We start from the raw sequence: 24,706 nt of genomic DNA, 5'->3' as shown, positions 1-24,706 counted from the left end.
TAAAACAAAAAATAACTTCCACAACACTGGTGACACTCGACCTTTACTACAAACGTTCACTAACTTTACTAGATAAAGTTCATTTAGCAATGTTTCTAGTTAAGGTAATCTTATGAGGAATTTTGACGTGATTTTGTTACGATTTTTTCTTAGTCAAACAGGTGTAATCCTATTTCTTGTGACAAGGGACATTCATCGTAAAACATAGCAATTGCCGGTTAAAAATCTCTTACAAACAATCACCAGAATTGCCCAAATATGCAATCTTCACTTTTACACTACGATGATTCACACAAGTCATTATCTAAATTCTAAAACTACCAAAATATGCCCACCTCAGACAATATCCTTGTCTCACGTGAACAGTAAAACTACCATATTGTTGTATTCGTGGCTTTTGTTCACTTGAACAATAATATCACTTTTGCCTAGCCAATGTCTGTGCGTCACCACAAAAAATTAAACTTTTACCATCCGATATTTGTCATAACTTCCTGTTAAAAATAATAAGTTTATAATATTTCCATCGATGAATCTATCATGAAACAATATTACGGAGGAGGTATTTGGACACAGCCTATAGGTCCACCACAGTCCGGCAGGTTTTGGTCTGTCACTGTCATTGAAAACTACACATTTCCTAACCGCTTCAGCTGATCAAGTGTAAATTGAAGTCGCAATGTTTTATATTTAACAACAACACGAACGAATGGCTTCACTAGCGTCTGGTTCTTATTTAATAAAGAATAATTAACGTTCTACTATATACATTAGCTTAACCCTATTCCTATTGTTTTCGCGTACAAATTCTTATTGCTCAGTTCACAACAATTCTTACACACACAGAAGGTCACACATAAATTAGGAATAAACATGATATCTGGTTGTATGTAGTTTCTAATGTACAAAACTTACTTTATGTAGCGAAAATATTTCCTTTAAAAAGGTGAAGCACACATACCCACACAAACCAACCATTACAAACTAAGAATGCTCACTTGAAGGTTTTTCTTGTCATATAAAACTCAGCAGACAAAGGGTTTCCAAGATTAAGAAGAGAGTTAACTTGGAGTCCTGCCCAACCACCTCTCTCAAGTATGTGTTGACCAGTTTTACGTACGTTCAAGCAGCCAAATCTTGGGTTTGTGATCTCAATTTCTCGAGGTTTGGGGGAGACGGGTGTCGCTTTCTGGTACCGTGTTTTTGTGTTCAGTTCCTGTCACTTCATTTTGCTTCCGGAGTCATGCTACAGTTTATAGGTGGAGTAGTTTTATCTAGAAGTGATCTGATCAGTATTTAATACACACTAATTACAGGGTTAACATAAATTGGTAATAGATTACAGGATATATCGGGCAAAATTACCATTCGGATGAATTTTACTGATTAAATAAAACTTATTTATTACCTGAAAATTCGAACGTATCCTGTGTCAAAGACAAAAAATCGTAATCTAAGTTTCCCTAAAATTTAAGTCTAAACCGATTTGTGGGCCAAGTGGAAGTAATTTGTTTTTCTATTAACGTAAGAAACACGTTAAATTTACGTAGTATAAGGAAGTTCTATTAAAACTGACAAAACGAACGAGCCGACAGAGTTCTATCATATCTTTTATGTTGTTGGACTAGTGTATTACTCGCATTAAAGACCTTTGTTGTTGAAGCACAGTGATGACATTATAACAACAACGAACCAAACTTAACGATCTTTGAAGATTTCTAATTAAGTTAAGTTGGGTTTGGTAGATTCGTTTTGCCTGATTTGGAAGAAGCACGTGCACAGCATGACGGGTTCTTATTTTAGTTTTCGAAGGGAATATACATCCAGTATTCACTGAGCTTGCACGATCAATATTCCAATAACTGAAGGATGTAGAACGCACTTGAGAGATAGAGAACAAAAAAGTAAAAAATAGCACCACAATTATAATGACACTAACCTAACTGGTGTTGTGTTGTGTTTGTGACTCGCTGCTGTTATGGCTGCCACAACAAAGATCAAGACCGCTTACACTTTTTTTTTTTTACTTTTATCCTCTTCACCACTGATCGGCTCGTTAGCCGCTTGGGCGATTAGTCACGTCTCTGTTACGCACTGTTGGCAAGTACTGGGCATACACCAACTCCTGAATGTACCTGAACCTGCTCCAGTGTTGGTCAAGTCTGGTCTTGAAAGAGCTTACACTCGGTGCCGTCACAGCACTTTCTGGCAGATTGTTCCAAGAGTTTACAACCCTCACTCCGAAAAAGTTTGCCCTCACAGTTTTCTGGACCTGCGGTTTCTTCAATCTTGAGCTGTGACCCCTTGTGGGGCGAGCGCCCGCCAGCTCCAAGTAAGGACACTCGACTGAGTAGTGCCCCTTGAGATGCTTATACACCTCAGTTAGGTCACCCCATGCCCGTCTGTAGTATAAGGTAGGTAAGTTCAGGCGCTCCAATCTCTCAGGGTAGCTGAGGTGCCGAAGGGCAGGCACCAGTCTGGTGGCCCTCCTTTGAACATTTTCAACCAACTGACAGTCCCTAGCATATCTCGGGGACCAGATGGGGTGACGGTACTCCAGATGGGGAAGCACTTCACTCTTGAAGATCGTTACGAGGGACGGACCGTCTAGATATCTGAACGACCTTCTTATAAGACCCAACAATTTATTTGCCTGATTTACCTTCTTCTCGCAATGGCCCGAGAACTTCAGCTCATTGTCAACATACACACCTAGGTCCTTCTCACTTTCAGTCTCAAATAGTGCAGTTTCTTCATCCCGTTGCGACATATGATACGCCTCCTTACCGTTGGTACGCCCCAGGCACATCCCCTTACACTTCGTGACATTGAATCTCAGCAGCCATTTCTTCGACCATTCTTGAGCTCACAGAGATCCTTCTGCAGCTCTTCACAGTCCGCTTGGTTCTTGCTTTCCCGAAAAACTTGGTGTCATCGGCAAACATTTGTATGGAGGAGTATACAACGTCAGGCATGTCACACCACCTTGCTATTTTAATATTCTCTTGTACTAGTTTTACGCACTACAACAACCCAACCCGCGACCCATCTATGTCCGCCACAGTGATCCACCTTAGATTAAAACTTAGATGATATAAGTTCACATTTAAAAAGTCACAATCTAGTGAGTCCATAACGTAATACAGTATACGATTTTAATAAACATGCAATTGTAAAATCAAACTAGTCATTGTCTACTAAAGTAACCATTGTGCAACCTCATCCTAAATCCTAGGTTAGCTTAGTTAGCCAACAAACTCTGTAATATGTAAAACAAGGGGTGTCGTCCCCCTCTGTTTAACTCATTAAACTTTTTCCAACCTTTCCCCCCCATGACTATCTGTCGTGACTTCTCCATCCCTCATGTCTGGCTGTGCCTTGAGCCCCAGCATGCCTTCCATCCTTTCCCCACCTTAACCTAAAAAAAAAAAAAAAAAAAAAAGTACTAATTTAACATTAATAACCAAGAAAATTTTATTTAAATCTGTCAAGTGCAATTTATATATTGGCTATATTCCCTTGTAGGCTTCATATAATCATTACGAAAACTATAATTAAGTATAATGAGATGGATCTAATGGAAGAAGTATCAGTCGCTGGTGCCAGATGAAGGTTGCTCATGAGACCACTCCTGTGGCTGTCTCATACTTTTCCAAGCCTCGAAATACATTTCCCAATTTTTTACTTAATTTTGTGTAGGACCGCGATATATAGTGACAAGTAATTTAATATTGTCAAATCTCTGTATACAGTACAATGCAAAGTTACTAAATTCATTCAGATTGATAGTGACAGGAGCGATTTGCCAGACGCTTCTGAACTGCAACATTTACAGTATGTGGATATTTTTTGTATGCTACAATCTACCAATACTTATTATAATCTAAGTAGAACCAGCAAAGACTAGGCAGTCCATTATTGAAATTTGTGGGGATAGCCGCTAACAAGTGACTATTTGCTCGACAAAGCTTAGCACCCCCCGTGCCTCCATCCTGACTGACAACCGCCGAGTCTGACCAAATAGGCTTGAAACTAAGAATTACCGATGGCAAGAACCTACCAATCACATGAGAGAATGTGGGCGGTGCTTAATTTACAGAACTAGAATAAATAGCCTATCGATAAGTTCACTCACCAGCGGACTGCTTGTTAGAGAGATTCTTTACCTTAATTTTGTCTCGGAGCAGATGCCAGGGGAACGTATCTAGTTGACGTTGAGTTTAAATGTATCTCTCATGTTAATTTTTATCGTTTTATGAGAACTATTCATCGCACGACTATTCGTGAATCCGCACCCATTATGTATGTATGTATGTGGGTGCATACACCTAATTATGTGAACGACCAAGGTGATAACTAGGCTAAATCCAAATAACAATGTAAACAAACATTTCTAGCATGTCTGTGTTCTTGCCCAAAGCCAAACATCCTTCCTTAAGTGCATAGAAAATAACTACTACAAACAGACCTAAATAATTTATATACACTGGACACATACAGGGCGAGGTTGTTTCTTAACATTCGTGATAGCCAGAGGAACGAAATAAACCTTACTAAAATACATATTATCAGTGAGTTAGTTTAGCCGGTAAATTTAAGGTTGGTGTTTTGGCTTGTTTATTTATGGTGTAGGTCTCTTTGCCAGGGATTAGTTATCATGATATAATGTACAAATTTAATGTTATGTTTTCTATATGCTAAACAAGTACGAGTAAAGATGTTGCGTATTTCAAATCACGTTATAATTTAGACATATTTTCCGTAAATTTCGATGTTCAGCTAAACTTTATTCTAAGTTAAATCGTCTACATTAAAAAATATTCACTCCCACGTCATCAAGATACACCATTATATAGATACACATACCAGTATAGTGTCGTCGATGTTCATATCTCCCAAATATCCGGTTATTTTAACACACTGCTACAATAACACGTCTAATGTGTTTCAGACCTCGACTAGCACTAGGAGACTGCTGGTCCACTAGCGTCCCAGACAGTGTTGTGATGGGTAGTTTGCGACGGAGGTAGCGCTTGTTTGTGTTGAACGAGCCATTTGACAGTATTGCTATAGTCTTCATAGTTGACATTTTTAATTCCTCCTTTTGTATATAATATTTTTCTACTAACACTTAAGCCTTTAACCTTATGAGTAATTTGAACTAATGAAAAAACACCGTTAGCGTTTGTTGTTGTATGATTTGATACAAATTAGTCATAGTTTTACATGTTAGTGTAGAGCATTATAGATCTAAAAGCATTACACATTATTACTTTATTATAAAGAATGAGGAAACTTGTAAAATATTGATATGGAACTTTTTGTAAGATGGTGAAAAAATATATATTAATCTCACTTTCTACCCAGATGTTTGAATACGTACAGGCTAAAAATACGCATGACATTATATCTTTAGAACCGTCTATTTCTGTTCGTAACAAGTAAGACATCTCTATGTCTCAAATTTAGAATGAAAGTCGTATATACGTGCTCAGCAGATCATAAATGACGTGTATACTGTATGTCAGCCTTGTTAGCAATCCAACAATAAGTCTGGTAGCTTCATGACTTAGTCTCGTTCAAGATTCTTCGATCACTGCTGGAGATAGTTGGCAACTTAAAGCCATTTGTTTACTATAGTACGTCGTAAACATTAAGAATAAATGTAAAAGTGATCGGTGATTGGTTACTTAGTTCCCCGTTGCTTAATTTACTGGTTGGGCTTTGTTGTTTTTTATTATATTATACTACGTACTATAGTAAACAAACGGCCTTGAGTTACCAGCTGTCTCCAGCAGTGTTCGAAGAATCTTTAACGAGACTGTACATAATTTGCTCTCGGTTTCCATTTGACATAACTTATTTTTTTCGTGTTTGTGTCGTCACAGAAAAAGAGAGACTCAACATGTCCTCAGTCCTCTTGTGTCATAAGTTCTCTTGAATATTTTACGTAATAAAATATTAAATGTTATGAATCTTTTAAATAGTTATTATGAAAATTTATGAATCTTTTAGGTAAATAGAGTTAAAATTAACGATTTATAAAAAGTAAATAACCTTAGATTTCATAATTTTTTATTGAATCTAAAACCTTATGAATCTTTTAACCAGCTCACTTTAAACATGACGAATCTCGCCCTTGAGTAGCCAATATTCTCAAGAACCTACACTACAGCATGCGCGTCACTCACCTCCAGCCAGGAGTATCGACAATGAATCTGAAACTTCAACAGCTGACAGCCATACTCGTTCACGTTTAAAGATCAACAGCTCGATAGAATACGACTTATGAGCTAAAATCGGAACAGCGAGTTGAAAAAACTGACCGAGAGAGGGAGGGAGAGAGTGGGGTGACAGGGAGTATGGGAACAAGGTATTTTCTCTCCTAGTTTAAACACGGAACGACGTTAATAAACAAAGGAATGATCCAATTAAAATTGTGATGATAAAAAATAATTAAAAAGAAAAAGTGGGTTACTGTAAAAAAAACGCTAAGTGTTTACACCCCTCCCCTCCCCTCCATGCCCCTCCCCTCCCTCCCTCCATGCCCCTCCCTCCCTCCATGCCCCTCCCCTCCCCCATCCTGCCCCACCCCTCATCTCCACCCCACCTCCTCCTCCTCCTCCTCGTGGGTGAGGTTAATTTATGTATTTTATGAAGATTTATTTATGCACACGTCATAACATGAAATTTTACAATGTCGTTTACTAAACTCTCTCTCTCTCTCTCTCTCTCTCTCTCTCTCACACACACACAGCAGCCTAGATAAACTTACGTGTGATAGTTGACGCAACTATATATTTCACCATAAAATAGTTATTGGAGTGTAAAACCTTGGCACTGGGTCAACTTGGGGTTACGTGTCGGTGACCTCATGCTAGGTATGACCTTATCCTCTTTAACCTCTTAAAGTCGAGGTCACACAAACACACTTCGATGCACTTAGTGTCCAGGTGTCCCTCAGGTGGCTAGTTACCTCGTGCTCGCCTGCCTGTGTGTACGTCAAACCTTTAACTCACAAGAATGGTGGTATGTGTAGCGACACACATTAACCATCTAGAGCAGCGCCTTATTAAACATACAGCTAAATATTCCCTACTTAAAAAACAAAACATATTAACATACCTAAAGCCTTATCTCACTGGCTTTCCTCATTAGTATGATTTGTTTAGATAAATGTAATGTTGACGGCAAGATATACTGTTATTACCACCAACTATAACGCGACAATAAAACAGTGACACACAACAGGTAGAGGGAGATCTTAATCACCAGCCTCCGTCCACTGTGCGTGAATACATTTTGATTTATGACTGCAAGTGATGGTCGTGCCTGAGATGCCTCGGTGAGTGGTGGGTCTCGAACACGTCCCTCTGACTACCTCAGCCTCCCCCCCGCCCCCCCCGGCGGTACATTAAATCTTTTGCCATTATCTCCAACCTGAATGAGAAAGTTCCTCCCTTATTTATAGCTTCTAGAAGGAAAATATGAGTCAGCAACCGCGCACATCATCAAAGGACACGCTGCCTTTGTTGACAAGCACTCTACCGCGTCATTTGGAGTGGGGGATATGTAACAGACAGTGACAAACTCAGAGATGTGGAGGTGCGGATAACTGGATATTATGTATTAGGTAAAATGTCATCAGGATTATGTGATGTTATATTTTACTCTTAACTCTGCAGGGGTTATAACAGAAGTGATGCGCGAGTGAGAAATATCTGGCAAAGTGAGAGGTTTGTCATCACGACTTATGAATGTTATATATTTCTGTGAGGAGCAGCTTACGACCCGTCACTGGTGGGGGAATTTGACCAGTACGTGTGGTAAGGAGGGACTTATCAGTTAATACAGTAAAATAAAAAATTCTTTAAGTTATGCTATAAATCAAGGAACTTCCTTAGTAAATCAGAAGATGAGGTCAGTTGTTGTTTCAAAAAAATGACCATAATTTTATTTTCTGAGGGGAGACGAGACTAAACAGTCTTTCCCTCCACCAAGATAATGCGACGTCATCATAAACATCACATATCATAAACCATCAGTGAAAAATAAATCTCACACATGAAGTTACTCTAAACTCACTATAAGTTACATTAACGGTACAAACAAGTATGGATATCAATGGGACTCTCGCTGGTTGTTGCCGATGACGTTGCACAACCTGTAGGTACTCGAGACCGTGACGGGGCATAACAAGAGGGTCGGAGCGGAAACACATGTTGGTCCACCTAACCATAACTAACATAAACTAGGCGTCATCAGCTTCAATAGTTTCTGTTTAATTTCCCGTGGCAGAGCTTGGCAGGGAGGTGGTATGTATTTATAACTGACAGCGGCTGCCTGACAGTCGCCGCCACATGCTGCTACCAGAGTTACGTTCTAGTTATTATCATATTGACTAACTCCTCCCTCATCCTCAAAGGGTCATTATGTAAGGCTAGTATACCTGCCCTCCTCTTATGTACAAAAATATTTTAATGAGGAAAAAGGAGGGGAGGGGCGGGGAGGGGAGGGGAGAGGAGGGGAGGAAAGAAAAGTTCACCCCTCCTCTCGCCTCGGCTCTTTCTCCCCCCAGTAAACACTACACCAATGGCCCCCTTGTGTGGACCTGCTCACTGAGTCGCTTTTATACATCAATGATCACGGAATAAGTGACACATTACTGGGCCGTATGTAAAGTATTTAATCACTATATAGAACATATACAATAATTCATAATAGTTCAAAGGAAATTAATAACGTGTTTTCCAACATTTCGAAACAGTGTTGAGAGACGGAAGGTTGCAACAGTTACTTGTTTGATGCGAAAACTTGGAGCATCAAGTTTAGTCAGGAGAGTCAAGAAGCCAGATCAGATCCTCCACTTTTGATCAGTAAATTCATTAATATAAGGCATCAGAATGTCCTATCACAGCCTCCAGTAATAAGCGCTCGAAAGATGCTTGAACATCCTCAGTGTATAGACTCATTAACGTGTAGATTACTTTAACATATAGTTTCCATAAATACTTTCAAGGTTGACTTTATCCACCATGATGGTGTGACGCTTTGTAGAGCATCCTGGGAGAGAGAACCCAGCCTACACCTCCCTACACTCTCCTCAGTCCCCAGTACCTCTCCTGGGTCAGATGGCTACAGCAGGACAACTACAGTACCTCTCCTGAGTCAGATGGTTACAGCAGGACAACTACAGTGCCTCTACTGAGTCAGATGGTTACAGCAGGACAACTACAGTGCCTCTACTGAGTCAGATGGTTACAGCAGGACAACTACAGTGCCTCTACTGAGTCAGATGGTTACAGCAGGACAACTACAGGAAGACAAGACTCACAGGTACACATAGACAACCTCCAGCAGACGTTATGAAACATGACTTATCGTGGCTCAATCATGTGTTGGGTACTTCAAATTTTCATGTTTCAAGTTTAATGCGCATGAATTTTACTTTAGTTTTTGAATTAATTATCAAGTTGAACGTTAAAATATATAATTTTGTTTAAATCTAATTTATAATCAAGTTTTAACTAAAAATTTGCTGTAAAGGAAACCAGCTTTTGACGTATACTTACTGAACGTCAATATTGAGACCAAACTTTGACAACTATAAATTAGTGAGACGACATCTGGTGGTGGTGAAGCTGGTTCGTGTAGGCTGTGTGTGTGTGTGTGTGTGTGTGTGTGTGTGTGTGTGTGTAAACGAAGAGCACTTATACGCAATTTCAGTTTGATGTTTTACCTCTACGACAGACAACTCAACATACTGTAGAGCGAGAGGTCTCCCCTCCCTGTGGTGAGAGCAACAGCATACAAGAGCCCAGCAGAACACAGAGATGAGACGACCAACACATAACTCACTCTAGATAATGACTCAGAGAAAACTTGAGACAAGAATCCCCTGCCCGGTCTTATTGCCCGTGACACGCATAAAGGAAGCGATGAGTCAGAGTGGGCCTAGAGATGGTGAGTGAGTGAGGGAGGGAGGGAGTGGTGGAGAAAAGCAAAGGTGGGGAAGAGAGGGTGAGGGAGATGAAGGGAGGGAGAGTGTGGTGGAGGGTGAAGGAGGAAAGGAGAGGGGGGGGCGGAGGAAAAGGTTATAATAAGTGACAAGAGATCAAGGAAACGTAGGAGGAGGAAAGAACGGATTATGAGGGTAGGAGAGAGTTACGGAGAGGAGAGGAATGGTGAGTGACAGAAATCGTGGGAGGAGGAGGAGGAAAGGATCGTGTACGACAAGGAAAAAGAAGGAATGAAGGGAGGGTGGGAGGAAAGGAGGGAGGGTGGGAGGAAAGGAGGGAGGGAAAGAGTGAATGACGAAGAGAGGGACGGAGGGGAATAAGTGTGAAAGAGGAGAAGTGAGATTGAGTAAAGATGGAAGAGAGGAGGGAAGGAAGACAAAACAAGAGTGTGTGTGTGTGTGTGTGGCGAAGAGGCAACCAACCGGGCAGAATAAGAATGACAAGATGACGCTAGAATGCATATGAATAAATGAATTAATAAAGAGAGAGAGAGAGAGAGGGGGGAGGGAGAAAAAATATATAACCTTGTCATCAAGTTTGATCGACGGGAGGAAGTCCGATTGACCCATTTTCTGTGAGTAATGAACTTTCGAGGGAAACATTGCGAAAAATATTGACAACTGAGGCGCCGAGAGAAGTCCTAAATCACATTACCGTCAGAACCACCAAAGCCTGGAAGAATAATTTCAGTGCATGTTACACGTCTGCTCACTGTAAAACGGAGTAAAACTGAAGGAAGCTTACAGAGCTAAACTACACACGTTATGACTTTTTATCAAGAAAAAAAAAAGACCTTTTAATGCTGGCATGTACATCAAGAGTCTTAAAAAATATAACTAATAGCTGCTTCAACTCAGGAACATATATAGTTAATTACTGTATAATGAAGCGAAAAATAAGTCAAATTAAAGCTGATTAACTTAATAACTAAAGTGAAGTTATGTGATGTTCCATCCGACTTGCGTCATGGCGTACACGAACTTAAGACTAAATTAAGATGTGGTATGCACGTAATTACACTAATGGGACACAAACATGACTCATTCTAACTTAAGACGTTACGTATCCCAGCACTACAAGTCACAGCTCACGACGATACGTATCCCAGCACTACAGCTCACAGGTTACGACGTTATGTATCCCAGCACTACAAGTCACAGTTCACGACGTTACGTATCCCAGCACTAAAGGTCACAGGTCATAATTTGTATCCCAGCACTACAGGTCACAGGTCATAATATGTATCCCAGCACTACAGGTCACAGGTCATACTGTGTATCCCAGCACTACAGGTCACGATCCCAAAAGCTCCTAGCTCTCCATGTCTCAACACAACAGACCCATTCTAAAGCTTTCCCTTTCACTCGCCCCCGCCCCCGGCCACACACTGAATAATATGGAATTCTACTTAACCAAAGATTCAACCATCTTCGCTTCCTCCCTCAGTCAAGAGCTCAGGGTCCTTCATGGTCCTATACACGGTGTTGGGGGTCCTTCATGGTCCTCTACACGGTGTTGGGGGTCCTTCAAGGTCCTCTACACAGTGTTCAGGGTCCTTTATGGTCCTCTACACAGTGTTCAGGGTCCTTTATGGTCCTCTACACAGTGTTCAGGGTCTTTCATGGTCCTCTACACAGTGTTCAGGGTCCTTCATGGCCCTCTACACTGCGCAGGGTTCTTTATGTCCCCTTATGAGATTTACGGATTCCTTCATGGCCCTCCCTTACACAATATTTAAACGACGTCATGGTCCCCTCAAGGGCCACAAAAAGCTGCTGGACACACACACACGCACACACACGCACATGTATTACTTAGTGTACACAACTTCACGTGATTTATTCTGGCAAGGAACAGCCACTCACCAAACACAATCTGGGAGGCGTCGAGTCAAAGAGCTGCAGAATGTCGGTAAAAACCTCTTGGGAAGTCTGCATGATTCAACATTAGGTTCGAAAGAGTTAGGGGAAATCTGTGGTGCTCCCCCATCAAAGACTCTTAACACCGTCACAAAGAGCAATCACTCGCGCTAGCCCGGGCGATTAACAGAGCCAACATAGACGATTGATAGACCCAGTGCGAATAATAATAAAAAGGCGGCTACCGGACGAAAACTCACCCACCTTGTGTTTGCAGTGACGGTCTTTTGTAGCAGGAACGATTCTCTCTCTCTCTCTCTCTCTCTCTCTCTCTCTCTCTCTCTCTCTCTCTCTCTCGCTAGTGAACCATCAACTATAACCTCAGTTGCTTGAAGTCCCCCCCCCTCCTAAAAAAAACAAATAATCAACCAATCAACTAAGCAGGACTAGCGAGCCTTAGCCAGGAACCCAGTGTAGTGAGAACCAAGAGGGTATCGGTAGTAAAGGCTTCACAGCACATACCAGGCCAGGAGGTACACAGCACGTCACCCCCTCGTCAGCGTCAGATACTCCCAGAGACTCTTAACTGAATTGCCAAGGAGCTCTCTCTCTCTCTCTCTCTCTCTCTCTCTCTCTGTTGTATCAAAGGACGTGTGTAGAGTTTAAGGCGCCTAAGTCAAGTCGATGGAATTCTTGGAGGAGGATCTTACTGCCGTCGTTCTCCTGGTGCGGGAATGTGATGATGGTGTAAATGTGTTTTGTCTCAGCGAGTAACGATGAGTCCGTGTAGAGATGATGTGATCGGCATCGTCTGGATGTGTGTGTGTGTGTTGTAAGCGTAACACTATAGCGAGCACGACAAGTCCTTTATTTATAAAATTACTTGTCATGATCCTCGGAAGGAATGATTTTCTCAATAGAACCTCGAAAAGATGTAATTATACTCAATCGCTCAGTTAATCTTGTATGATATCTCTGTTGTGACCAAAAAATAGTGAATGCAATCAGCCATAATTCACAACCCAGACTGACGCTGGTGTTAAACCATGAAGACAACACTATATTAGTACTTGTTGTTGTTGTTGTCACTGGAGGAACATGATGAGACGCGCAGCTGCTTGGGTACGACGAACCCTGGCAGTAAACATCAAGTAACGAAACACCGTGATGTATGACTCCCTCAGTCACATCATCCCCTGAGTGCTATCTGTCTTGCCTGGGGTGAGACACACACACTTAAGGGGGGGCACCAACACTAATAACACCAAAGGAATTGTTGTTGTCCAGATGTATGTGTCACTCATATTGTGCATTATTAACATATGCCCATATAAAAGTTTCCTTCACACACACACACACACACACACACACACACACACACACACACACACACACACACACACACACACACGTGGATGACTGCACTGTGGGGGTTTCAGTGGACAACACCGCACCAGACTACTCATCGCTACAAGGCACCCTGGACAGGCTACAGGCATGGACTACGGAGAACAAGGTCACCATCAACCACACCAAAACCGTAGTCATGCACATCAATACCGCCACCACTCCAGTGCAAGCCCCAGCAGTCACAGTGGGTGCCCATCCTCTCCAGCTGGTGCAGTCTGCCAAACTCCTGGGTGTAACTATAGACAACAAACTTGACTGGAAGGCCCATGTAAATAACACAGTCAAGGCAGCCTCGTACCGTCTCTACATGCTACGAAGACTTAGGTCACTTGGGACACCCACGCCAGAGCTGAGGACCATCTACAACGCCTTTATTCTCCCCAAACTAACGTATGCATCACCAGCCTGGTCGTCTTCTCTCAACTCCACCCAACAACGTCAGCTAGAGAAGGTACAGAAAGGGCCTGCAGAATCATGCTCGGCGCAGAATACTCCGGCTACACCAACGCTCTCTCCACCCTGGAAATGCCATCCCTCAGTGACCTCCACCACCAAGCACTGGAAAGGTTTGGCAGGGGACTACTGCACCACCCTCGTCATCGCCACCTCCTGCCACCGGCAGCCCCCCACCCACCTCGCGCAGTCTGCCACTACAACAAAATTCAGCCCATAAGAGCCCGCACCGATAGATATAAGAACAGCACCATCCCATCTATTGTTAAAATAATAAACAACTCCTGATTTATGTACTGTACAGCCCTGTAAATGTATTCACTGCATATTATATCATTATGTCTAAATCAAATGTAAGTCTGTATATTTTCAGCCACCGGCTGCAACCCTATTAATAAACCGTTGATTATTATTATTATTATTATTATTAATATTATTACACACATAAACACAGTATCGCACCCTCTAAAATAACCCTTTAACTAACACTTATAAACAGCTGTGCCACGTCCTCCAGATATAACACACTTCACAAGAGTTTCCTATAAGTGACTCTGTGAGGTTGTTGCAAGTCTCAACATTACACCTTGGCTATAAACCTCTTATGCTCACTTTACTTCAGAAACTCTAGGAAGTGTTCACCTATCGCCCTCACTGTGGTCCAAACATCAATGAATGTTAAGAATTATTACATTTGAACGAGTGTAGTTATTTGTCAGTGGTGGGTGTGTGTGTGTGTGTGTGTGTGTGTGTGTGTGTGTGTGTGTGTGTGTGTTCAACTTATTTTAGTATGTAAATTATTTTGTTCACTTAGTAATTGGGGATCTTTTACCTGTAATTATCACATGCAAAAACAATTGGATCACCTGAAGCTTAAACACCTAATTTATTTCACCTGATGATTAACTATCCTAATAATACCTAAGGGGATTAGATTAAGTTAAATTGAGTTGAGTTGGCCAAGACAAGTTTGGTTAAGTTAGGTTAAGTTGGCTTGGAGTTAAATTTAGGTAACTTTGGGTTAGGTTAGGTTAAGTTGGCGTAGTTTAGATTAGGCTAAGTTAGGTTTGGTTAAGTTAGATTAGATTACATTAGGTTACCGTTAGGGTGGTTAATCTTCAATTGAATTAAGCTATAGGTGTCTAATCTTCAGGGGATCAAAAAAATAAATTAATATAACAATTCTGTAATATAATGTATGTATGTATGTATGTATGTATGTATGTATGTACCTTGAGAGACCGTGGCTATTTGAGACTGGAAACACTGGAAATAAAAACCCATTATTTTTAACAAGATAATGAAAATGACCTCGAGAGATGACTTGAGTGTTGTGTGTTCACCTGTTGAAGAAATACAAGTGGAGGAGTCAGCTTAGAGGACCCGCCTACCATGTACAGTCACCATCTTATATAGCCTAGGTACAGTCACCCAAAAAAGTCCTGTCGCGAACCACGAACCCCGAGATTCAGACTCGTGAACCCGAAGCAGTAAACACTGATACATTATTCTGTTCATAAATGTTTTGGATTCAAGAGTCTGAATCTCGGGGTTCATGGTTCTCGACAGGACTTTTTTAGGTGACTGTACCTAGGCTATATAAGATCTCTGATAGATTACCACGCACCAACCCTGGTCTTTCGTGGCGAGAAAGGCACTGACAAGCTCGAAAAATGCAAAATAAAGCCCTTAGAATTATTTTAGGCTGTCCCATGAACACTAAAGTACTTAATGAGGAAAGAATCAACCCTTTACACGCTCTCCACGGCTGATCTGCCACCCCCAATCGTCGGCAGCGAGTACGTCATGTATGCCGACGATGTAACACAGACCGTCACCTGCCCAGGAAGGTCCACGGCAAGGATGGCGCGACTCACTGCTCGGGCAATAGAGGAGATCTCGGAGTATGAAAATAAATAAAAAATAAAAACAAACAAAATGAAATTCGAGGTCATACCCATAGCCAAATTCAAGCCGGCGCCATTGATGATCGACGACGAAGAGATTGAGTACTCTAAACAAGGCAGGCTGCTCGGCCTCATCATCTCTCGGACGGGCATCATTTCCCACGTGAAGGACAGACTAAAGAAAGCCAAAGTCGCCGCCGCCAAATTAAAACGTTTTAAACTGATGCCTGAGAAGATACAAGTCCACCTGTACAAGGCGCTAGTGAGGCCTGAGTTGGAGTACCCACATGTACCACTCGTCACGCTCGGGAAGACCAGACTACAACAACTACAGAGTTTCCAAAACAAGTGTCTGAGGTCAGCCAGTGGCCAAGCGCCACCCTACCAGGAGACAGTGGAAACCATCCACCTGAGAATGGTTAGCTTAGTTAGCCAACAAACTCTGTAATATGTAAAACAAGTGGTGTCGTCCCCCTCTGTTTAACTCATTAAACTTTTTTTCCAACCTTTCCCCCCACGACACGACTATACTGTATGTCGTGACTTCTCCATCCCTCATGTCTGGCTGTGCCTTGAGCCCCAGCCTGCCTTCCATCCTTTCCCCACCTTAACCTAAAAAGAGAAAAAAAAAACAGAAAAAAAATCTCTGATGACCAGATAGCTGATATACTAAGGCCGTTACCACACTTCCACTCTAGTACCTAATCATAATTCTATGTATCGACTTAAACAAATAATGCACTGGAAATACTCTGTAACATTCATTGCCATAATATCAAAATCACTGGGGTCTGATAAACACCCTTTGTGGCCTACACTCTGTAATCCTTTTTGCGCTACCGCTCACATAATGAGTATGGGGTGCACAATAAACTATCTGCTGTGCGGCAAAATTAAAAAAAAAATCAAATTTATTGTATAGGATCTAGAGTAGTAATTCAGAGTGATTATTAAACACTATTAAATTCTTCATATGGAGAGGATCACCTGGCGTTACCTGAGGACGTGTGTGGGGGAGTCTGGTCGGCGGCGACACTGGCGGTAATCCACTCTCAAGGCACGTAGTGGTGTCACTCACAGCCGGAGGGACGGGCACTAAACACACTCACAAATGACACTATACCATCACTCATTACAGGTGAAGATTGATTTGCATAATAAATTAGTTGACGTAATGAAGATGAAGCAGAGAACAGTGTTGTGACACAAGAGATGGAGACACAGGAAGAGTAGTGAGAGGGGATATACAGTAGGCAATGTGCAAGGGACTGGGAGAGTATGAGGGAGAGGGTACTCTCACTGGCTCACAAGAGGCAACACTGGCACTACGGGAGCCCCGGATGCCACGCCTGTCACTGGGCACAGAGGAGGGAGGGAGGGAGGAGTGGTGGGGAGCCAGGCACTCACACCTCCCCTAGGACGGAAATACTTTGGCACAGTGCCTGGCTCCTCGTGCCCACCGCCTGGACACTCGCTTAACTAACTTTTTTCTTCGATAACGATATATACGTATAATAAATAACAACTTATATACCTGCAAAAGGATGAGAAGATAGACGTGTGTTTCATGGTTAAAAAATCGATAAATATTTCCAAAAAAATCAACAAAGATTTAAACTTTCGTGCCGAGAGGAACAGAAGCTGATCTCCCCATCAAGGTCGGTCCAGATGATCACATATTCTTTCTTCTCCTGCACACTCTATCCTCGTTGCGTTTCAAGCACAAGAGACGAAGAAATACATTGTCAGACATTCCTAAATCATTCACACAAGGTATTTAGTTACTGACACTGACTAAGAGACGACAAAAAGGAGTCAACAAGATAAGGGTGAGCGCATGGACCGTATATGTAATATCTAATATGTTATTTGGCACACGACTGATGAATTAGTTTACATCTGGGGGCCGGACACAAGCAGTAGGAGACCTTAATAACAAACATTTCTATTAAGGGTCAATGGTTGATAGGTCATCCACCCCCCCCCCCTTACACCCTACCCAACTCCCCTCAACACCCCCACCCCCTCAACACACTCCCTTCTCCTCTGCTTCAGTAACATTGCCCCGTTGATGAAATTTATGTATACAATGTTCCTTAACAACGTAAGTCATACTAAAGATGATGTCTGTCAGCGTCTCACTCAGGATGTGGTCATGAGCTGACTGTCACATTGTGGTTGTCAAGTCTTGTAAGGTAATTACCATGATGTTTAGAATTTATCTACTATAACAAACTAGCTCCCTCACATACACACACACGCGCGCGCGCCTTCTAATTATCTTATAGTCACAAAATGTTGCCTACTATAAACTACAATAACTTGTAAAAATCGAAGTTATTCATCAAATACCGACAACGAGAGACTGCGGAGCCTCTACCAGGGTGAGTGGTTGGGGGTTGGCCAGGTCCCAGGTCCTCCCGGGACGGTGGTGGTGGTGCGCCTCCGTCAGTAGAGGATGAAATAAATAAGGAAGCACTCGTCCAAGATCTTGTGTAAGGTGGAATGGACTTCTCCTAGGTCAGCGAGAGCAACAAGTGGGTGGTGGTGGTGATAGCGATATGTCCGACACAAGAAATATCTGAATTTCCTGAAAAGAATTTATGATCTAGTTTCTCTCTCCTTTTCTACATTATATTATTGCCTGAGTGAGATGACCTTGTGTCCTGAAAAATACCTGTTTCTGTTTGTTTGTTTCGGTGACCAAAGAAACAACATCTATCAAGTAGTGTTCAGATGCTGTTGGTCTCCTACGAAAAATCTTAAAAAAAAAATAAATAAATAAAATGTGATGTTTCTTGGCGGGGAGTTCCCGTCTTGGCGACCTCCTGTGACACGATGATTCAGAGTCTTGGTATAAACACAACGTCAAGTGTGGCCGCCTCGAAGCACCACTGACAGATTCCACTACAAACACTGCCTACTAGATCACTTTTTTGTTTTTTGTTTTATTTACCTGATAAAACAAGAACAAATACCTTGAAAATGTTTTTGTCATGCATCGTAATCACCCCCAGAAATATTATATCATTGTGTCTACTGCAGCAATGTTTATGTATGTATGTATGTATGTATGCATGTATGTATGTATATGTATGTATGTATGTATGTATGTATGTATGTATCAAGGGAGACTGGTCAGACTGTAGCAACTACTGCGGGATCTCGCTGTTGTCTGTAGCTGGCAAGATTGTCGCCCGATTTCTCCTAAACAGACTTCTTCCTCAGTTGGAAAACTTCCTCCCAGAATCTCAATGTGGCTTTAGACCATCACGTGGCACCACTGACATGATCTTTGCTGCCCGCCAGATACAGGAAAATTGCAGAGAACAGCGTCGCAACCTGTACATGGCCTTCATCGACCTAACCAAGGCCTTCGACTCGGTCAACAGTAAGGCCCTTTGACGGACCCTCAGCCGTTTTGGCTGCCCACCAAAATTCATCGCCATCGTGAGGCAACTCCACGATGGCATGAACGGCAGTTTCCTGCACAATGGCACCCAGTCTGAGTTATTTCCTATCCAAACGGGGGTAAAACAAGTACATGTACTGGCACCAACTCTCTTTTCCATTTCCTTGGCTGCCTTCCTCACTCGTGTCAGTGCCAATTTAGCCAACAAGGTGGACATCGAGTACCGGATGAAGGGTCTTTTCAACATAAGACAACTCAAAGCGTAATCAAGGGTGTCGGCAGCTTCCATTACTTAACTTCAGTAAGCAGACGACCTCACCCTTGTCCCGACCTACAGGAGATCCTAAACACCTACGCAGATGCGTATGCACACTTCGGCCTTGAGGTGAATGTACGCAAGACTCAGATTCTCTTTCAGCCGGCCCCTGGTTCAGCCACACCTTCACCATCCATCCAACTTAACGGTACTACCCTCACTAATGTTTCCCACTTTCGGTATCTCAGCTCCCACCTGTCCACCACCGCGGACATCGATGAAGAGATTCAGCTTCGGATCAGATGTGCATCTCAAGCCTTTGGCAGACTCCGAAACCATGTTTCCATCTGTAGGGAGCTGAAATTATCTACAAAGTTACACATACATTGAGCAGTGGTCCTCCCCACTCTGCTATATGGCAGCGAGACATGGGTCACATACAGGAGGCACATTAAGGCCCTTGAAACTTTCACCAACGTAGTCTGCGTTCCATCCTCCGAGTTCGCTGGGAAGACAAGAGAACAAACGCCAGTATTCTTGCTGACACCAACTGCAAAAGCATCGAGGCTACCATTATCCATGAACAATTACGTTGGACTGGCTATGTTACCCGCATGGACGACAGTAGGCTACCAAAGCAGCTACCTTACAGTCACTTAACAAATAGTAAAGGTAACGGTGGCAGGCAGCTGAAAAGGTACTAGGATAGTCTTAAGCCAAACCTGAAAAAGTGCCAAATTGACCCCCTCACCTGGGAGACGATTACTCCACACCGTAACGCTTGGAGGAGAACCACACAAGAAGGTATCATTACTTTCGAGTTAGCCCGACTGCAAACCGAGGCAGACAAGCGCCAACGCCGGAAAGACGCTGCCACCGCCCCTCCCACACTATTTGTAGCCCCTCACATGTGCAACATCTGTGAACGACACTGCCGGTCCCGTATCGGCCTCTTTAGTCATCTCAGAACTCACCAGCATAGGTGACCTCCTTAATTACTCATATCATTATATCATACCTGGGTTATCATCATACTCGATCCCGAGAGACAGCAAAGTAGAAGTAGTATGTCAAGCTCTACTATGTACACATGAGAGGAAAACTTTCGACTCACTTACCTCGTGAGCCAAATATTTCTCAAATTCTTGAGTGCCGCGTCTCCAGGTGTTCCCGTCCAGGAGTCCATTCTGCTCCCACGAACTGACCCGTGCCTGTATAAATAAATGTGTTAATACAGCTGAAAATATTTGTTTACGTGTATTCATGTATAGATTTGCACAAATACTAATTTATACACCATGAATAAATGCGTTAATATATATATATATATATATATATATATATATATATATATATATATATATATATATATATATATATATATATATATATTATACGGACTCGTGCACTGGAGCGCAATACACTCCCAGGTATTTCATGACCAACATGTGAGGGAGTCCAGCATTAACAAGTAGCCATAAAGTGACAGGGAACAGACAACCTACACCCCCCCCCTTCCTCCTCCTCCTCCTCCTCCGGGTGCCGCCCAGATCGTGGGTTTTACATAAGACGCAACATGTATCAGAGTCTACTTAGGGTCACTCCGCCTCTCCCTGCTCAAGAATATTACTCCTATGTCCTCCGGTGGCCTTCCAGACTATACAGTGTGTCCCTCGCAAGGTTTTCCAAGCTCTCGTGTGTTTCGCCTCATCCTCAAACTCCCTCCAAACTTTTCTGCCTTTAGCTAGTTTCTCTATCTCTTTACTATTGCCTCACTTCATTACAAAATATATCAGAATATTATTTTAATTCTCTCTATTACAAACTTATTATTCCCCTAATAACTAAAATGTCTCTATTTTCAACAGCAGATTATCATTTTAGTTTCGAACACTAAAAATAACTTACTATAACCGTATTTATTTTATAATCGAACGCCAAAAATACGTTACGACTATCCGAATTTTTAACACTAATTTATCCTTTTATATTTGAACACCCAGAAACTTAGCTCAGAAATAACAAGGCGATGTCTGGGCCCCAAGAACTGACATGTCAGGGTTGGTGTGGGCGACTCGTGGTATCCTGACCCTGACAGCGGAGATATCCCGGTCAGGTATCTGATAGCCCAGCACGGGTCTCCGTCAACAGGAAATTCTTATAGAGGTATTACCAAAAATATTCCAGTGCCACCACTACCATCCACTGATACCGTCACTCTCGCTGATACTACAGCCCTTACTGACACCACTACACTCCCATTGACACCACGATCCTCACTGACACCACCATCACCCACTGATACCACTGACACCAATGCCTCACTGACACTACTACCAACCCACTAATACCATCACTCTCACTCACATACCGTTCTTTGGCACAAACGCCCCCTGACATTCCGTTTTCGTTTGTCTAAATGTTTGTGTGTGTGTGTGTGTGTGTGTGTGTGTGTGTGTGTGTGTGTGTGTGTGTGTGTGTGTGTGTGTGTGTGTGTGTGTAGCAATTAAATACGTCAACAACTAACCAATTGACACCTAGGGGGAGGGAGGAGGGACATAGGCCAGAGGTAGGGGAAAGAGGAGGGGTGGGGAAGGGGGCAGACGTAGGGGAACGAGAAGGGATGGGGCGAAGGAACAGAGGTAGGAGAACGAGGAAGGATGGGAAAGGGGGCAAAGGTAGGGGAACGAGGAGGGGAAGGGGAGGGGCAGAGGCCAGAAGTAGAAGGGGGAGAAGACAGGGGAGGGAGGGAGAGGAGGTAGGTCCTCCGGGTGATTCATACATAAGACACTTCCAGGTAATTTCACCCTTAAATCACGTCTCCTTTCTCCATCTCGGTTTATTGACGTATTTTTATTATATTTATCCCATCTCCACTTTCATAATAACAAACAATACGAATAAGAAAAAAAAGTGTAGACAAAGCCGGATAAATAAGACAGGCAGACAGCAAAAGTAAAAGAGATGTCTTATGATATGAAGGAAATTGTTGGTTAATCACCACGTGACCCGCCAGTGAGTCAGACTCACCCACCTGGAATTAGATGTGACCAGCTGAGGTAAGACTTGTCGCTATCTTCGTCATCGTCATCATCATCATCATCATCACCGTCATTATCATCACCATTGGCACCACTACCTTGACCATCATCACTATCATCATCATCATCATTATCATTAGTACCATCACCACCACCTTCATCGTCATTATTGTATCATCAGCGTCACCATGATGCTATTATCGTCTTCATTACATCCTCATTATTATCACGTAACCAAGTTATCGGCTCCCTCATCATGCCATTACACGGGCCAGATTTCCCGACATTGATCAACGTGCCAGTGCCACAACACCCAACATAATCCTCTCTAACAACGAGGCCGTCCTGAACAGGCACGTTACCGCCGGACCCATCAGTACCAGCGATCACCTGCCAGTCGTCGTGACGCTCTCATCCAATCCCATTATGATCCCCGCCAACATCAGGTCACACCTCAAACGGGCAGACTGGGACTCCTTCAAGGAGTCTCTCAGTCTCAAGCAGGGGAGAAACCTGGAAGAAGCCAGCCCCAATGACATCGACGACGAGGTAGAACAATCCGCGGTACACTGATGTGAAGACGGAGATGGACAACAACATCCCGACCACCACTCACAGGACCATTCCCCACCCTCACACTATAGAGTCACCAGCTGAGGCAGCTCAGTGTCCAGTACGATCACATGAGACAGCTAGCCAGTATTTGCAGATGGACGCAAGAGCTGAGAGACCGTACCGAGAGCTACAGACGGACATCCAGCACGAGAGCAAACGTCTACCTGAACAAAAGTGGGCCGCCTTGGTGTGAGAGACAGCCAACAATTACCGCGATTCTGCTGCCTTCTGGAAATGGGTCAAGCGACTGATGGGTTCCACTTTTAGCACGGTCCCTTACCTGCTCGACCAAAACAACGTGAAAATATTCTAGAAGGAAAACCAAGAACAATAACATCGGCGATATTATACGGAACATTTTTATCATTAGTGAACAGGAGAACGAGGGCTTCGACAGGGAGTTTGAGGAGGACATTTTAGGTCAGTTGCAGGACCATCAGCACCTGCTCCAGCCGCTCGGATGGATTGACTTCAATTGATTGGTGGACGAAAGCTACCTGACGAAGAGCATAGTTCCTGCAGATGTGTCAGCCGTCATAAAAGTGCTTAAAAACAAATCACCTGGGCAAAGCCATATTAACAAGAAGATCCTGGCCCAACTCCCCGACAACATGATAGCGGCTTGCTCATATATGTAATGACTGCCTCGCCTCTGGATGCTTCCCTAAGATATTCAATATCGCCGTTATCCGCCTCATACCAAAAGCAGGGAAGCCTCCAAACAAAGTCGAAAACTTTCGACCAATATCGCTGCTAGAGGTACCTGCCAAGATCCTCGAAAAAATAGTAAACAAGAGATTGTGGATGTATCTAGAGGACGAAGACGTGCATAATCCCCACCAGTTTGACTTCCGCCAGTATCGAAGCACATCCACCGCCATAGCCCAGGCCTACGAGCAGATCGTCAACGCCATGACTGGCCGCCTGCAGTGCAACGCAGTACTGAGGGACGTCAACAAGGCGCTTGACAAAGTTTGGCACTCAGGGCTGCAGTATAAGATCATACAACTGGGGCTACCCGAAAACCTGACGCGCCTGCTGTGCATCTTCATTACGGACCGCAGAGCCAAAATCAAGATGCAAGAACAATGTGGAAAATAATTCTCACTCTCGAGCGGCGTGCCTCAGGGCTCTTGTCTCTCACCAACCCTTTACACGCTCTACATGGCTGATCTGCCACCCCCAATCGTCGGCAGCGAGTACGTCATGTATGCCGACGATGTAACACAGATCGTCAACTGCCCAGGAAGGTCCACGGCAAGGATGGCGCGACTCACTGCTCGGGCAATAGAGGAGATCTCGGAGTATGAAAACAAATTAAAAATAAAAACAAACAAAACGAAATTCGAGGTCATACCCATAGCCAAATTCAAGCCGGCGCCGTTAATGATCGACGACGAAGAGATTGAGTACTCTAAACAAGGCAGGCTGCTCGGCATCATCATCTCTCAGACGGGCATCATTTCCCGCGTGAAGGACAGACTAAAGAAAGCCAAAGTCGCCGCCGCCAAATTTATACGTTTTAAACTGATGCCTGAGAAGATACAAGTCCACCTGTACAAGGCGCTAGTGAGGCCTGAGTTGGAGTACCCACATGTACCACTCGTCACGCTCGGGAAGACCAGACTACAACAACTACAGAGTTTCCAAAACAAGTGTCTGAGGTCAGCCAGTGGCCAAGCGCCACCCTACCAGGAGACAGTGGAAACCATCCACTTAAGAAATAAAACAGAG

Source organism: Homarus americanus, unplaced genomic scaffold (assembly GCF_018991925.1).
Source record: "Homarus americanus isolate GMGI-L3 unplaced genomic scaffold, GMGI_Hamer_2.0 scaffold50165, whole genome shotgun sequence".
Classification (NCBI taxonomy): domain Eukaryota; kingdom Metazoa; phylum Arthropoda; class Malacostraca; order Decapoda; family Nephropidae; genus Homarus; species Homarus americanus.
The sequence above is the reverse complement of the archived record's forward strand: the minus strand, read 5'-3'. Positions refer to the sequence as shown.